The sequence below is a fragment of the Amphiprion ocellaris genome, chromosome 8 (genome assembly GCF_022539595.1).
Source record: "Amphiprion ocellaris isolate individual 3 ecotype Okinawa chromosome 8, ASM2253959v1, whole genome shotgun sequence".
Lineage (NCBI taxonomy): Eukaryota > Metazoa > Chordata > Actinopteri > Pomacentridae > Amphiprion > Amphiprion ocellaris.
Window position 1 is genome coordinate 1,754,080 of NC_072773.1, and position 17,608 is coordinate 1,771,687.

Below are 17,608 nucleotides of genomic sequence, written 5' to 3' on the forward strand. Positions count from 1 at the left end.
GATAATTCTGACTGATGACAGCATCTTTACATCGTTATTTCCCCAGTAGGAGGGATGTTTACTGCTTTACTTCCTCCCTCCTCGCTCTGCATCTCATAAACACTAAATCACGATTTTGATTCGTCTCCCGGCAGCAGAAACGTGTCGTCGTCAGCAGAGACGAGCTTCATGCTGAAGATCGACGAGTCAGACTCAGATTCAGAGATTCAGGAAGCAGCAGATGGTGGAGGACAGCAGGAGGCCACACACACACACACACACACACACACACACACACACACACACACACACACACACACACACACACTTTCATATACACACACTGTTATACACACATTTACACACAATCATAGTCACACAAACACATGCAGACCTGCCAGTGACACCATTTCATTTACACACAGTCATACCCACAGGGACACACACACACAGACACACACACACACACACACACACACACACACACACACACACACAGCCTGCTAGACACCGTGCATTAAATATGGATGAGCATACGTGAAGGTGGGAGTCAGTGAAGAAACAAACAAACATTCACACAATCTGAGCTTCACCACGACAAACTGATGCACAACAACACAATGCAAGGAGGCGAGGAGGGTTTGTAGGAGGCGAGGAGGCTTTGTAGGAGGCGAGGAGGCTTTGTAGGAGGCGAGGAGGCTTTGTAGGAGGCGAGGAGGCTTTGTAGGAGGCGAGGAAGGTTTGTAGGAGGTGAGGAGTGATTGTAGGAGGCGAGGAGGCTTTGTAGGAATTAAGGAGTGATTGTAGGAGGCGAGGAGGGTTTGTAGGAGGCGAGGAGGCTTTGTAGGAGGTGAGGAGGGTTTGTAGTAGGCGAGGAGGCTTTGTAGGAATTAAGGAGTGATTGTAGGATGCGAGGAGGGTTTGTAGGAGGCGAGGAGGCTTTGTAGGAGGTGAGGAGGCTTTGTAGGAGGTGAGGAGGGTTTGTAGTAGGCGAGGAGGCTTTGTAGGAATTAAGGAGTGATTGTAGGAGGCGAGGAGGGTTTGTAGGAGGCGAGGAGGCTTTGTAGTAGGCGAGGAGGCTTTGTAGGAATTAAGGAGTGATTGTAGGAGGCGAGGAGGGTTTGTAGGAGGCAAGGAGGGTTTGTAGGAGGTAAGGAGTGATTGTAGGAGGCGAGGAGGCTTTGTAGGAGGCGAGGAGTGTTTGTAGTAGGCGAGGAGGCTTTGTAGGAATTAAGGAGTGATTGTAGGAGGCGAGGAGGGTTTGTAGTAGGCGAGGAGGCTTTGTAGGAGGTGAGGAGGCTTTGTAGGAGGTGAGGAGGGTTTGTAGTAGGCGAGGAGGCTTTGTAGGAATTAAGGAGTGATTGTAGGAGGCGAGGAGGGTTTGTAGGAGGCGAGGAGGCTTTGTAGTAGGCGAGGAGGCTTTGTAGGAATTAAGAAGTGATTGTAGGAGGCGAGGAGGGTTTGTAGGAGGCAAGGAGGGTTTGTAGTAGGCGAGGAGGGTTTGTAGTAGGCGAGGAGGCTTTGTAGGAGGTAAGGAGTGATTGTAGGAGGCGACGAGGCTTTGTAGGAGGCGAGGAGTGTTTGTAGTAGGCGAGGACGGTTTGTAGGAGGCGAGGAGGGTTTGTAGTAGGCGAGGAGGCTTTGTAGGAGGTAAGGAGTGATTGTAGGAGGCGAGGAGGCTTTGTAGGAGGCGAGGAGTGTTTGTAGTAGGTGAGAAGGGATTGTAGGAGGCGAGGAGGCTTTGTAGGAGGCGAGGAGTGTTTGTAGGAGGTGAGGAGTGATTGTAGGAGGCGAGGAGGCTTTGTAGGAGGCGAGGAGGGTTTGTAGGAGGTGAGGAAGCTTTGTAGGAAGCGAGGAGTGTTTGTAGGAGGTAAGGAATGATTGTAGGAGGCGAGGAGGCTTTGTAGGAAGTGAGGAGGCTTTGTAGGAGGTGAGGAGTGATTGTAGGACGCGAGGAGGCTTTGTAGGAAGTGAGGAGGCTTTGTAGGAGGTGAGGAGTGATTGTAGGAGGTGAGGAGTGATTGTAGGAGGCGAGGAGGCTTTGTAGGAGGCGAGGAGGGTTTGTAGGAGGTGAGGAAGCTTTGTAGGAAGCGAGGAGTGTTTGTAGGAGGTAAGGAGTGATTGTAGGAGGCGAGGAGGCTTTGTAGGAAGTGAGGAGGCTTTGTAGGAGGTGAGGAGTGATTGTAGGACGCGAGGAGGCTTTGTAGGAAGTGAGGAGGCTTTGTAGGAGGTGAGGAGTGATTGTAGGAGGCAAGGAGTGTTTGTAGGAGGCGAGGAGGCTTTGTAGGAGGCGAGGAGGGTTTGTAGGAGGCAAGGAGTATTTGTAGGAAGTGAGGAGTGTTTGTAGGAGGCAAGGAGTGTTTGTAGGAGGCGAGGAGGCTTTGTAGGAGGCGAGGAGTGTTTGTAGGAGGCGAGGAGTGTTTGTAGTAGGCGAGGATGGTTTGTAGGAGGTGAGGAGGCTTTGTAGGAGGCGAGGAGGGTTTGCAGGAGGTGAGGAGTGATTGTAGGAGGCGAGGAGGCTTTGTAGGAGGTGAGGAGGCTTTGTAGTAGGCGAGGAGTGTTTGTAGGAGGCGAGGAGGGTTTGTAGGAGGTGAGGAGTGATTGTAGGAGGCGAGGAGGGTTTGTATGAGGCGAGGAGGGTTTGTAGGAGGTGAGGAGTGATTGTAGGAGGCGAGGAGGCTTTGTAGGAGGCGAGGAGGGTTTGTAGTAGGCGAGGAGGGTTTGTAGGAGGCGAGGAGGCTTTGTAGGAGGCGAGGAGGGTTTGTAGGAGGTGAGGAGGCTTTGTAGGAGGTAAGGAGTGATTGTAGGAGGCGAGGAGGCTTTGTAGGAGGTGAGGAGTGTTTGTAGTAGGCGAGGAGGGTTTGTAGGAGGCGAGGAGGCTTTGTAGGAGGCGAGGAGGGTTTGTAGGAGGTGAGGAGGCTTTGTAGGAAGCGAGGAGGGTTTGTAGAAGGTAAGGAGTGATTGTAGGAGGTGAGGAGAGTTTGTAGGAGGCGAGGAGACTTTGTAGGAGGCGAGGAGGGTTTGTAGGAGGCGAGGAAGGTTTGTAGGAGGTGAGGAGTGATTGTAGGAGGCGAGGAGGGTTTGTAGGAGGCGAGGAGGCTTTGTAGTAGACGAGGAGGGTTTGTAGGAATTAAGGAGTGATTGTAGGAGGCGAGGAGGGTTTGTAGTCGGCGAGGAGGCTTTGTAGGAGGTAAGGAGTGATTGTAGGAGGCGAGGAGGCTTTGTAGGAGGCGAGGAGTGTTTGTAGGAAGTGAGGAGGCTTTGTAGGAGGTGAGGAGTGATTGTAGGAGGCGAGGAGTGTTTGTAGGAGGCGAGGAGGCTTTGTAGGAGGCGAGGAGGGTTTGTAGGAGTCAAGGAGGATTTGTAGGAAGTGAGGAGTGTTTGTAGGAGGCGAGGAGTGTTTGTAGGAGGTGAGGAGTGTGTGTAGGAGGCGAGGAGGGTTTGTAGGAGGCGAGGAGGGTTTGTAGGAGGTGAGGAGTGATTGTAGGAGGCGAGGAGGGTTTGTAGGAGGCGAGGAGGCTTTGTAGTAGGCGAGGAGTGTTTGTAGGAGGCAAGGAGGCTTTGTAGGAGGCGAGGAGGCTTTGTAGGAGGCGAGGAGTGTTTGTAGGAGGCAAGGAGGCTTTGTGGGAGGTAAAGATGGTAGTAATGAGGTTCTGGGCTCCAGACTGCGACTAAAATGATCACACTCGCGGTGTTTTTTTGACAGTGTGCGAGTTGAAATTTCAGCTGGTTATATTTTATGAGTTTATGATGATCATTCAGCTGTTTTGGTGTTGCGCTAAGTAGCGCAGATAGCTACTGTGTTAAACACAGTGGTGCAACGTAGTACTTTTATAACTTCAGTGTGCTGCATTGTTTAACCTTAAAAACGAGGTGATCTCATGTCATGCGGAGCTACATACATGTGCTGTTTTTCTGCTCATACAAAACAGCACATGTAGAACAAATCACTCAGTTTCATCTGGGACTTATCTGACATTAGAACGCTCTGGTTTACTCTGTAGCCACCTAGCAGCAGCCTGCACTGTGGGGTGTTTAGGGGACGTCGGTAAATTGTAGTACCCATCGATAAGCAAATGTTCAGCTGGTGATACGTTTTGCCTGTGAAGAGGTGGACCATGGTTGGTCTGGAGCCTGTAGGTGTCGTCTGTAGATCCGACTGAATGGATCCAGAGATGAGCTGTGTTTCAGATCAACGTGCTGCTGTTAACATTTCCTCAGTAACTCACTACCACAAGTCTTCTGTGGGAGTGTGTCTGTGTGTGTGGTGTACCTGTACAGGTGAGCTCTGTGTGTTCATGTCCAACTACTCTCTGCTGGTTTCTGTCTCTGGTCTGTCTCCAGGCTTCACTTTCTGTTGTCTCTCTCTGTATGTGTCGGTGTCGCTCGCCCCCTCTCTCTCTCTGATAAGCTGGTCAGAGTTCAGTGTGATGTAAGCTGGAGTGTGTTCAGGGAGGGACTCTACGTACCTGTGTTCTACCTGTGTTTGAAGGAATGTGTGTGTTTGTGTTTCAGTCAATCACCACCCGTAAGTGTGAATAAACACTTCTGATCACCTTCTCTCAGTGTTTATTAATGAACAACCTGGAATACTTTAAGTGAAAGTTTATCTGGAAGTGAAGCTCAGCTGGAAAGAATCAGAAACCGAGGCTTACTCTGATTGGCTCAAACACCTGTCAATCAAGACACTCTATGACATTACCCACTCAGATGTGTAGCTGGATGTTTTTATAGACCACTGCATCAAAATTTTTTAGTTCGTCTTACCCTGTCTTGGTCCTGGTCTTGACTCAATCTTGTCCTCTTTTAGTCCTGGTCTCGACTTGGTCTTACCCTACCTTAGTTCTGGTCTTGACTCTGTCCCAACCTGTCTTGGTCCTGGTCTTGACTCAGTCTCACCATTTTTTTGGAACTGGTCTTGACTCATGTAGGCCTCTTTTGGTAATGGTTTTGACTCAGTCTTACATTGTCTTAGTCCTGGTTTTGACTCAGTCTAATTCCTTCTTGGTCCTGGTTTTTACTCAGTCTTACTACGCCTTAGTCCTGATCTTGACTTAGTCTCACCCTGTTTTAGTCCTGGTCTTGATCTTGTTCTAGACTTAACTTTAACCCCTTAAAGTCTTGGTCTTGCTACCCTCTGGTCTTTCTCATGACTTGGACTCAGTTTAGGTGGTCTTGACTCTAACACAGGTCCAGGATTTAGTGTTCCCCGTTTGCTCGTGGGTCTGGAGCTAAACATGAACCGTCCTGCTTCTCAGATGTAATTATTTGTGAGTTACAGTTTTCTGCGATCATATACTTTTACATTTAGGTGTTTCTGGCTTTGATAAAGGTAATGTTTCAGTATTTTCTGACATTTAGTACATTTTTAACAGCTTTTACTAACAAACACCCACAAACTACTGAATCATTTTGTGACTTGATGTCCTGAACATGTTCCCTGAAGTAGGAAACCAGTGAAACATGTGTGACAGGTGGTTTTACTGCACCAACAGCTTTGATGCTGCAGGTGTCCGATTTAAAAACCCTCCTGAGTGGTGAGTGAGTAGAAACCTGCTGCCTCTGTGTGGGCCGAGTGTGGAGGGAAAGCAGCTAATCTCAAGGAACAAGGCATTAATTAGAGACTTGTGTTGGTGTGTAGACAGAGAGTGTGACGTTGTGTTGAGATGTTTTTATCCAGCAGGTCATATGTAGGTCAGAAACACACAGATCCTCCACGGATGTGAGGATGCTCGCTTCGCTGTGGCCTCGTTCTCTTCGTTTTTCTGTTTCGCTGTATGTAACCTATTTTTCACAGTGTGTGTGTGTGTGTGTGTGTGTGTGTGTGTGTGTGTGTGCGTGTGTGTGTGCGTGTGCGTGCGTGCGTGCGTGCGTGCGTGCGTGCGTGCGTGCGTGTGTGTGTGTGTTGTTGCTCTAATGAGGCTGCAGATCTTCAGACTCGGCACTGTAAACCGGCTCTGACATTGGAAAACGGCACTAATAACGCTCATTCAAATAGGGAGAGAAGGACTGAATGTTTTATTCTGGATATCTGAGAACCTCACTTCACCTTCAAACAGCAACATGCTGGTTCTGAACGGGTTCTACAGGCCAGTTAAAGGCCTGTAGAACCCGGTCCAGAAATCTTAACTGGACTCACAACATCCACGTCTCTATAGCTAAAAAGATCTGAACACAAATACAACAGACAGAACCTGGAACCAGAACTCATCAACCACCATCCAGAACCCAGTTACAGCTGAAACCCTGATTCATAACTCAGGAACCACTGCAACTGCTTAACCAGGACTCAGGAACCACTGAAACATTCAACCAGAACTCATCAACCATGATCCATAACTCGAGAACCACTGAAACCTGGAACTAGAACTCAGGAAACCACAATCCAAGACTCAGTAGCAGCTGAAACCTTAATTCATAACCAATGAAACCTGGAACTTAAACACAGGAACCACTGAAACATTCAACCAGAACTCAGGAACCACAATCCAAGACTCAGTAATAGTTGAAACCAGAACTCAGAAACCACTGGAACCCTGAAGCAAACTCAGGAATCATAATCCTAGAACTTAGTACCAGCTGGAACTGGGCATAAGAACTCATTGAAGATGGAACCTGAAAGCAGTAACTACTGGAACCTGGAACCTTAACTCAGGAAACACTGGAACCTGGAACCAGAACTCAGGACACACTGGAACCCTGAACCAGTATGATGGAATCATGATCCAGAACTCAGTAGCAGCTTGAACCCTTAACGTGAACTCAGGAACCCCTGGAAATCCTGAACCAGAACCGAACCCAGTAACAGCTGGAACTCTGGAACCTCCATCCAAAGTCAAAGTCAGCTGTAGAGATGGTTTCAGTTCAATTTAAATGAACATGTTAGGTCTCATTAGCTCCCTTTTCTGTCAATATATTTTTATCATGTTAAAAAAAATCAAAGGAAACAACAAAATTTGCTTAAAAATTCTCATTTTCACAAAAATCGCTCGGCTTGTTTCTTGTTTGAGTTTTGTTTTGTTTTGTCAAAGACCTGGCTTAATTCCAGCTTCCTCTACTCTGGTTTTTAAAGCTAATGTAGCCTTTAGCGCCTCCTGATGACAGCAGAGCTCATTAGCTGCAAACCAGCAGCAAAAACAGTCAAAACTGCCCAAAAAAATAAATCCATGGAGCCATCTGCTCTGTTGCCGGCCTCAGAGTGCGACTCAGGAATCTGCAGCTCTCCAACAAACTGCTTCTACAAGTTTGGAAAAAGAAACCGTTTATGTATCAGCGACTTCTGAGGTTCTCAGCAGGTGTTTTACAGCTTCAGAGTCTCGATCTGTCAGATCAGACGGCTTCAGATCAGCAGCGTCGCCTCAAACACACCGTTCGTACCAGCTCCTCTGGGAGTTGTAGTCTTCAACATCAAAGGAATGTAGTTCCAGGAAGCGGCTGAAGCTAACGAGCGCTAGGTGAGACTCTTCAAAGCCGAGCGTTAGTCAGCAGTTAGAGCCGCTGTGCTGTTTTCATCGTCTTGGGTGGTTTCATGGACTAAAATGATCCTCGCTCTGATTCTTCAGAGGCTGAAAACAGCTGTCGGTTTATTTTATCATGTTTTCTTCTATCTAGAGTGAATCATCTCGTTATCTCAGCCGCTGGTGACAAGAATTATCCGGAAAAACATGTTGTTTCCTCAACAAAAAGACAAAATGATGAGTACTATTTCACAGCTGAGCTGACTAAAATGAAGCTGTAAAGTTACTGCAGCTGCATCCGTTCAATACTAATCAATAATTCTGCATTCAAACTTATAATAGCATTAATGTTTGATGTTGTTATTCATATTCCATCCTGAGCAGCGAGTTGTCAGTTCAGTTCCCGACTATGGAGCATTTCCTGAACGTCATGACCGTTCTGTCTCCATACAGTTCCCATCTCTATGAAGAAAGAAGTAAAATGTCCCCAAATCAATCTAAAGATTTGAATAAATGAATTTGTTAATAAAGTGACTAATGCTCATGGTTTGTTGCCACCTGCTATCTACATTAACTCATCATGAAATTAAATCAAAGTTCCTCATAAACTTGAGACTCAGAGTAGCTGTTCACACCTGAACAAAGCACCATTTGTCTATTACAAGATCTATTCTGACAATAATGAAAGTTTTCTTAGTATGTCTGATATTCATTGATGTGCAACGACTGTGAAGAGACGCAAAAGGACCACATAGAGACATAAAACAACCTCAAATAGATGCAAAACACACAAACAGACTCAAAATGACTGCAAGAAAACACGGAGTAACCTCAGTGAGACTCAAAACAACTACCCAAAGAGACACAACACAGCCTCAAATAGAAGTAAATGATCGCAAATAGACGCAAAATGTGTGAAATGGCTCAACATACCTGCAAAGAGCGTCGCAAAACCCTCAAAGATATTCTAAATAAGTGCAAAGAGGCAAAACAGTCTCAAAGAGGCTCAAAACAACCACAAAAGAAACCAAACAACCTCTGAGAGAAACAAAACCAATGCAAAGATACAAAACAACCAGAACGAAATGCAAAATGACCATAAAGAGACACAAAACAACCACACAGACACAAGAAATGACCACAAAAAGACAAACGATCACTGCAAAGATGTAAAACAATCTGTGCAACAAGATGTAAAAAGACCACATAGAGACGAAAGGTAACCTCAAAGCGCGTCAAAGCAAACACAAAAAGACACAAAACAGTCTCTGGGAGAAACAAAACAAATGCAAAGATGCAAAACAACATAAAAAAGACACAAAACAACCATAACAAGGTGCAAAATGATCATATAGACCCAAAACCAACCTCAAAGACACTAAAAATAACAGCAAAGATGCAAAACAACCTCGAAGAGACACAAAACAACCACAACAAGATGTAAGAAGAGCAAAAAAGAAACACAAAACAACCACAACATGATGTAAGAAGAGCAAAAGAGACACAAAACAACCACAAGATGTAAGAAGAGCAAAAAAAGAGACACAAAACAACCACAAGATGTAAGAAGAGCAAAAAAACAGACACATAACAACCACAAGATGTAAGAAGAGCAAAAGAGACACAAAACCACAGAGACAAAACAACCACAAGATGTAAGAAGAGCAAAAGAGACACAAAACAACCACAACAAGATGTAAGAGCAAAAAAGAGACACAAAACAACCACAAAGAAACAATACAACCACAAATAGACACAAAACAACCACAAGATATAAGAAGAGAAAAAAAGGAGACACAAAACAACCACAAGAAGATGTAAGAAGAGCAAAAAAGAGACACAAAACAACCACAACAAGATGTAAGAAGAGCAAAAAAACAGACACATAACAACCACAAGATGTAAGAAGAGCAAAAGAGACACAAAACCACAGAGACAAAACAACCACAAAGAGACACAAAACAACCACAACAAGATGTAAGAGCAAAAAAGAGACACAAAACAACCACAAAGAAACAATACAACCACAAATAGACACAAAACAACCACAAGATATAAGAAGAGCAAAAAAGGAGACACAAAACAACCACAAGCTGTAAGAAGAGCAAAAAATAGACACAAAACAACCACAAAGAGACAAAACAACCACAAAGAGACACAAAACGACCACATAGACACAAGAAATGACCACAAAGAGACCAAAAATAACTGCAAAGATACAAAACAACCTCAAAGAGACACAAAACGACCTTAAAGAGTCTCAAAACAAAAGCAAAGACACAAAACAACCTCTGAGAGACACAAAACGATCACAACTAGAGCACAGAAAGAGTCAGAAAATGACCCCAAAGAGGTAATATGGTCATTGTGAATTCTTTTAGCTGCTATAACCGGAGACAACAAACGGTCAGAAACCCTCTGAAGTGATGTCATCGAGGAAAACACAAACCTGAGGACAAACTTTTATAAAACCAGAGTTTGAGTTTGATGGCTTTGTGAGATTTTACCAATGAATGAATGAATGAATGGATCGGTGATGTTTTCAGGTTCATCCAATGAGCTTTCAGCAGCAGGTCGGAGGTCGCTGAGGAGGAGGAGGAGGATGAAGATGAGCGGCTCTGACAGCGGCTGTCGGCCCCAATCTGCAGACGGACGCCGGCAGCCTCCGATGATGTCATCGCAGGCCGAGCTGTCTCTCTGATGATGTCACCAGAAGACAGTCACCGCGGATACAGAGGACGGCCGAAGGGTCAGAGGTCGGCAAGTTCCCATGACGACCATGAAAGCTCCTCACAGCTCCGCCAGCGTTCACATGGCGACAGTAAGCTGAGCTGAAGCTATCGATCAGCTGATTGATCCCAACCAGCAGCTTCAGAGTGAGGATAGGAAGTCTGTCAATCACTATGATCCAGAGACTTCCTCCCTGGCTGCTGCTTCTTCTTCTTTCATTTGTCATCCCTCTCTTCCTCTGTGGTTTCCCCATCACTCCTCCTCTCCTTCCTAGATGCTTTGATTCTCCTCTAAAACCAAAACAAAACCAGCTGTTTGCTAAAAACCCTCAGTGTAGAAGAAGAAGAAGAAGACGTTTGTGATGGTCTGCATTTAAGTCGGGTCATTTTATGTCACATTTTGGCTGTTTTGTGTCTTTTTGCAATCATTTTGCATCATTTTAGGTAACTTCACATCTCTTTGTGATAATCTGCAAACAATTTGGGCCACTTTCTATCACATCTTTGTCATTTTACATATTTTGTGGTTGTTTTTAATCACATTTTGGCGGTTTTATATATTTTGAGGTCATTTTTTACATCTACTATTTGTGGTCATTTGCATTTAATGTTAAACTGAGGGAAACCAAACATGTCTTCAGCTATGACAAGTCATAAACTGTAGATATGCAACTGGTTTAACAACTAGTCAGAATTGTAGAAATCTGCAACAACTAGCCCATGAATAGTAAAACAGGCGTCATTTGTTCCTGTGAAATGTTCTTTGTTGCTCGTGGAATGACAGAAACCTGCAGCACAGATCCAGTCTGGATGTTAAATGTGGAAACAGCTGCTGTGTTTTAGCCTGAAGCTGAAGTGAAAAGAGTTTAATGCGACATAGGATTAAAACCAAACAGGTGAGACAGATTAAAGCTCCACCTGAAGACAACAAAACCACCGGGAAAGTCACTTCTTAAACGTGAACCTTTCATCAGTCAATCATTCTGATTCTCAGCTTGATTCTATTTGGACTGAAAACAAATAAAACCTCCATTTGAAATCATCACTACAGTAATAATAGATGGATGATGTTGAGAAGCAGCAAGGGATCATGGGAGTCTTTACAACCACTGATGATGAAACTGATCCGGGTGTCGCTTTGATTATGTTTCTACATTTAAAGGTCTCAGAGTCTCCTTCAGCTGAAGCATCAACTCTAGTGCTGTGATGTTTTAGAATGTCTGTAAAATAATTCACCTGCTGTGGAAGAATTCAACTTTTATTGTCTTTCAGCATCGAATTATGTGAGATGATCAGATTGATCGTAGTTTAAAGACTCCTGGATAGAACGACACCATGAAGACTAAAGAACACTCCAAGAAACTCTAAGGAAAGGTTGTTGAAAAGCATCAGTCAGGACGATACAAGAACATTTAAAGTTCCTGAAGATCTTCTAGAGTCCAGTTAAATCCATCATTAAGAAATGGAAGGAAGATGGAACATGAATAAATCTGACTAGAGCAGGACGTCCTCACGACCTGAGAGACTAGAGAAGGAGGCCACCAAGACTCCTATGACTCCTCTGAAGGAGAAAGAGACTAGAGAGGGAGGCCACCAAGACTCCTATGACCCCTCTGAAGGAGAAAGAGACTAGAGAGGGAGGCCACCAAGACTCCTATGACTCCTCTGAAGGAGTTCCATCTTCAGACTGTTCATCCAACAACTATTGTCTGTTCTTCACCAGTCAAAGCTTCATGGAGACAAAGAGAAAGACTCTGATGGAAAAGCTCCAATTAAATCTGGTTCACTAGAAGATGTGGAGACTCTGAAGACACCTGGAAGAAGGTTCTTTGGTCTGAGGAGACCAGGATGGAGCTTTATGTCCATCAGACTAGATGATATGTTTGGCATGGTGGTGGCAGCATCATGATGTTCCTCAGCAGCAGGTCCTGGAAGGTTTGTAAAGGTAGAGGGTAAATGAAATCCTGAAGGACAACCTGATGCAGTCTGAAGAGAACTGAGATGTGGAGAAGATCAGTTTTCCATCCAGACGATGAGTCGAAGCAAACACACAAAGATCCTCAGAGATGGTTTGAAGACAACAAGGATGAAGTTCTGGAGGAGTCAGAGTCCAGACTTCCATCCAGCTGAGAACTAGAAAAGTTCTGTTGACTCAGGATCCCTGTGGAATCTGACAGAGTTCATCAGTTCATGAAGAAGAACGTTCAGACTGATGGAGATCAACATGAAGGTTCTTCTACTGAATACTGACTGGAAGGAGGTGAGTACTGATGGAATCACCCATTTTATGTTTTGTATTTAAAATTAATGGGCTTTACTTTGTAGAAATCGGAGTAATTTTTTGTAAATTCTTAAAAATAAACAATTAAATCGCCATAATTCATAGTTTAAAAGCTACTAAATGTTGAAAGCTTCCAGAGAGGGTGAGTACTTCTTCCAGGACTGTCCATGAGGAGTTTATCAGCTTTAAATAGATCAGACGGGAGTTTTTTAATCCTGCAGGAAATCCTAGAACACAGGACAGACTGTAGATGAATTAAACTCACTGTTACCGGAGCCTTCAACTCTGTGTCATCGTTGCTGTTTTCCAGGAGACTTGTTGGGAGTCGTAAGGATCAGGGAAGCTGTTCGGTTCACTTTGGTGCCGCTGATCAAAGTTTCGTCTCCACACTTTCATGCCGACATCAGAATATTTGTCGTCTTTGCTCCGTTTGTTCAGTTGTTTTCACTGTTGACTCTGCCGGCTCTCTTGTTCTGTGTTTGGGCTGCGTTTGTGTTGGGTAATCCGTCACCTGCTGGAACGCTGGATAAATATTAACCTGAGGACAACACCTTCCTGTTCTCACCTCACACACTCTGAAACCCTCCTCATGATTTACATTCCTGTGTCCCAAACCAAAACTCCACACAGTTCACTGATTCGACTGAAGGAGACACTCAGAAATAGGAATTATCAGCATGAAAACAGGACGTTAAATGCATCTTTAAGTCTGACGTTAACTGTGTGTTTGTGTGTCTGTGTGTGCAGGACGACAAACGCTGGAGTCCAAATCCCTCCAGATTTTATGGCAGCAGAAACATGCGGGTTTTACTGAACAGGCTCTGGGGACAAAATAATTCATAACAACAACAGAGACACTAAAAAACGGTGACAAAGAGCCCAAAATAACCGCAGAGGGACATAAAGAGATGCCAGCCAGCAATAAAGAGAAACAAATGAACACAAAGACACGCCAAATCACCACAAACAGACAAAAAACATCACAGTCATACAAAACCACCACAAAATGACATAAAACCATGATAGAGTGACACAAAATGACCCCAAAGAGACAAAAAACACCACAAGGAGATGCAAAATCACCACAAATTGATGAAAATCACCACATATAGACACAAAAACCACAACAAACCAAAGCAAAACAACCCCAAAGAGACACAAAGCCACCACAAAACAACATAGAACAAACCACAAAAAGATGCAAAACAACCCCAAAGAGACACAAAATTACCTCAAAGAGACACAAAACCACAAATAGATGACAATAACTACACACGCAAAACGAACAACAAACTTCAGCAAAACCACCACAAAGAGACACAAAACAACCAGTAAGAGAGGTAAAATCACCACATATAGACACAAAACCCATCAAAGCATGTCTTAACTGAAGGTATCCATGAACCTGGGCCTGATCTTTAGTTGACGTCTGCTGTCACACAGTGGATCTAAAGGGAAACTAACGACAGCAGAACGTACAACTTCAGAATGTTCTAGATCAATGATCAACTGTTTCATCAATCAATACTGGATTCATTGATAACACACAGTAAACACAGAACATCTGTCCTGCACTGATGTTAATGTTTCTAAACAGGAAGAGGCTCCACCTGGTGGAACAACCAGGAACTACAGCTGATCCACAATACATTTACCCTCTAACACAACATTTACCCTCTAGTACTACGTTTACCCTCTAACATTACATTTACCCTCTAGTACTACGTTTACCCTCTAACATTACATTTACCCTCTAATACTACATTTACCCTCTAACGCTACATTTACCCTCTAATACTACATTTACCCTCTAACAGTACATTTACCCTCTAACACTACATTTACCCTCTAGTACTACGTTTACCCTCTAACATTACATTTACCCTCTAATACTACATTTACCCTCTAACGCTACATTTACCCTCTAATACTACATTTACCCTCTAACAGTACATTTACCCTCTAATACTACATTTACCCTCTAGTACTGCATTTACCCTCTAATACTACATTTACCCTCTAATACTACATTTACCCTCTAACAGTACATTTACCCTGTAATACTACATTTACCCTCTAGTACTACATTTACCCTCTAATACTACATTTACCCTCTAACATTACATTTACCCTCTAATGCTACATTTACCCTCTAACACTACATTTACCCTCTAACACTACATTTACCCTCTAATACTACATTTACCCTCTAATACTACATTTACCCTCTAACGCTACATTTACCCTCTAACACTACATTTACCCTCTAGTAGTACATTTACCTTCTAATACTACATTTACCCTCTAGTACTACATTTACCCTCTAATACTACATTTACCCTCTAACATTACATTTACCCTGTAGTACTACATTTACCCTCTAATACTACATTTACCCTCTAACACTACATTTATCCTCTAATACTACATTTACCCTCTAGTACTACATTTACCCTCTAATACTACATTTACCCTCTAACATTACATTTACCCTCTAATACTACATTTACCCTCTAATACTACATTTACCCTCTAACACTACATTTACCCTCTAATACGACATTTACCCTCTAGTACTACGTTTACCCTCTAGTACTACATTTACCCTCTAATACTACATTTACCCTCTAACATTACATTTACCCTCTAATACTACATTTACCCTCTAATACTACATTTACCCTCTAATACTACATTTACCCTCTAACAGTACATTTACCCTGTAATACTACATTTACCCTCTAGTACTACATTTACCCTCTAATACTACATTTACCCTCTAACATTACATTTACCCTCTAATGCTACATTTACCCTCTAACACTACATTTACCCTCTAACACTACATTTACCCTCTAATACTACATTTACCCTCTAATACTACATTTACCCTCTAACGCTACATTTACCCTCTAACACTACATTTACCCTCTAGTAGTACATTTACCTTCTAATACTACATTTACCCTCTAGTACTACATTTACCCTCTAATACTACATTTACCCTCTAACATTACATTTACCCTGTAGTACTACATTTACCCTCTAATACTACATTTACCCTCTAACACTACATTTATCCTCTAATACTACATTTACCCTCTAGTACTACATTTACCCTCTAATACTACATTTACCCTCTAACATTACATTTACCCTCTAATACTACATTTACCCTCTAATACTACATTTACCCTCTAACACTACATTTACCCCCTAATACGACATTTACCCTCTAGTACTACGTTTACCCTCTAGTACTACATTTACCCTCTAATACTACATTTACCCTCTAACATTACATTTACCCTCTAATACTACATTTACCCTCTAATACTACATTTACCCTCTAATACTACATTTACCCTCTAACAGTACATTTACCCTCTAATACTACATTTACCCTCTAGTACTATGTTTACCCTCTAATACTACATTTACCCTCTAATACTACATTTAGACAGTGTTCTACTGGAGTTTTACTCCAACGTTCCAGCTACAGATCAGGAATCCTCACAGCATCAACCAGCACTGATAGAAATCTCTGTTTTTCTTCCTCATCCACAACATTATTCCTGCGACCAGAGCGTCCATCCATCAGCAGCAGTAAATCATCGAGTTTAAAAGCAGCGTTTATAGAGCATCATTAACACAGCAGCTCCTCTAACTCACAGAACTACACAAAGACACACAAAACCACCACAAAGAGACACAAAGAGACACAAAACTACCACAGAGACAAAAGAACCACAAAAAGACACAAAACGACCGCAAAGAGACACAAAAAGACACAAAACAATCACAAAGAGACACAAAGAGACACAAAATGACCACAAAGAGACACAAAACAACCACAAATAGACACAAAACGACTACAAAGAGACACAAAACAACCAGAAATAGACACAAAACAACTACAAAGAGACACAAAACAATCGCAAAGAGACACAAAACAATAACAGAGACAAAAAATGACTACAAAGAGACAAAAAACAATTGCAAAGAGACACAAAACGATAACAAAGAGACACAAAACAACTAAAGAGACACAAAATGACTACAAAGAGACACAAAATGACCACAGAGACACAAAACCACCACAAAAAGACACAAAACCACCACAAAAACAACTACAGAGATGCAAATCCAGCACAGCTCAACCAGTTTGTATGTGTGTATGTTTATGTTTGTACTTGTGTGTGTATGTGTGTGCGTGTGTGTGTGTGTGTGTGTGTGTGTGTGTGTTACTTGTGTTGTGGGCATACATCTGGTCACATTGCAAACACAACCTCATTATGTAATTCAGCACATTTTAGTAGCAACGCTGCGTTTCAGGTTGTATAGAGTTGACTGTGTGTGTGTGTGTGCGTGTGTGTGTGTGTGTGTGTAGCAGCATTAACAGCAGCTCCTCTTCCTCATCACTCTGCTCCTCCTCCTCCTCTTACTCCTGCTGCCATTCATGACAAACGGTCCGAGCAGACAAAGAGCAGCTTCTAGCGCACATCAGCTGGACTCCATGTCAGCGCGCACACGGACACACACCGAGCCGACACGCGCACACACGGACACACGCCTGGAGGTGATGGAGGATGGATGATGTGACCGACAGCCCGCTGCCCCTGAGCCCGGCCAGCGGGCTGCATGTGTCGGCTGTGAATGTGCTGACAGCGCCGTTTGTACCTGCGGCAGAAAAGCGAGGAGCGCAGCGATCAGATCCGGGTTTGTCGGTCAGAACGAGCGAGCCTCGGTGCACAAACCCCCCACCCCGGTGAGCCTGAAGCCGGGACCCGTCTCCCGGAGCGGTTCCGTTACCTTCATAATTCCTGCCGCGTCCCCACCGCTCCGCGCCGCACCGCGCCGCTCCGTGTCCAATCCTCTCCGGGCTTTTAGTGTATTGATGCTCCCTCGGTGCTGCTGATGCTGATGCTGCCGCGGCCGCTGCTGCCGCCGCCGCCACGTGCACGCGCACTCACTCAGTCACACGGGAGCGTGCGTGCGCGACAGAGCGCGTGCGTGCGTGATGTCCACTGCAGGTAAAAAAAAATGCAAAGCGCTTAAAGGTGGAAGATCACACACACGCGCGCACGCGCTGCTATACAGGAAACTGTGCGTGCACACGCGTGTGCACGCACAGTTTTGTGTATAGCAGCGCGTGCTCGTGT

General features: G+C 44.0%; 1 protein-coding gene across 7 annotated transcripts in view; it reads right to left on the reverse strand.

Moving 5' to 3' along the window:
• magixa (MAGI family member, X-linked a) overlaps positions 1–17,608 on the reverse strand; it is a 69,146-nt gene extending 51,538 nt beyond the window's left edge. The window contains exon 1 of one of the 7 annotated variants that reach the window (XM_055012746.1): positions 17,259–17,608. The gene's annotated coding sequence lies outside the window, so the exon portion shown is untranslated. Of the gene's footprint in view, positions 1–4,252; positions 5,784–12,711; positions 12,967–17,126; positions 17,146–17,258 lie in introns of those variants that run through there. The other 6 variants (XM_055012741.1, XM_055012745.1, XM_055012743.1 and 3 more) reach the window with 6 other exon arrangements.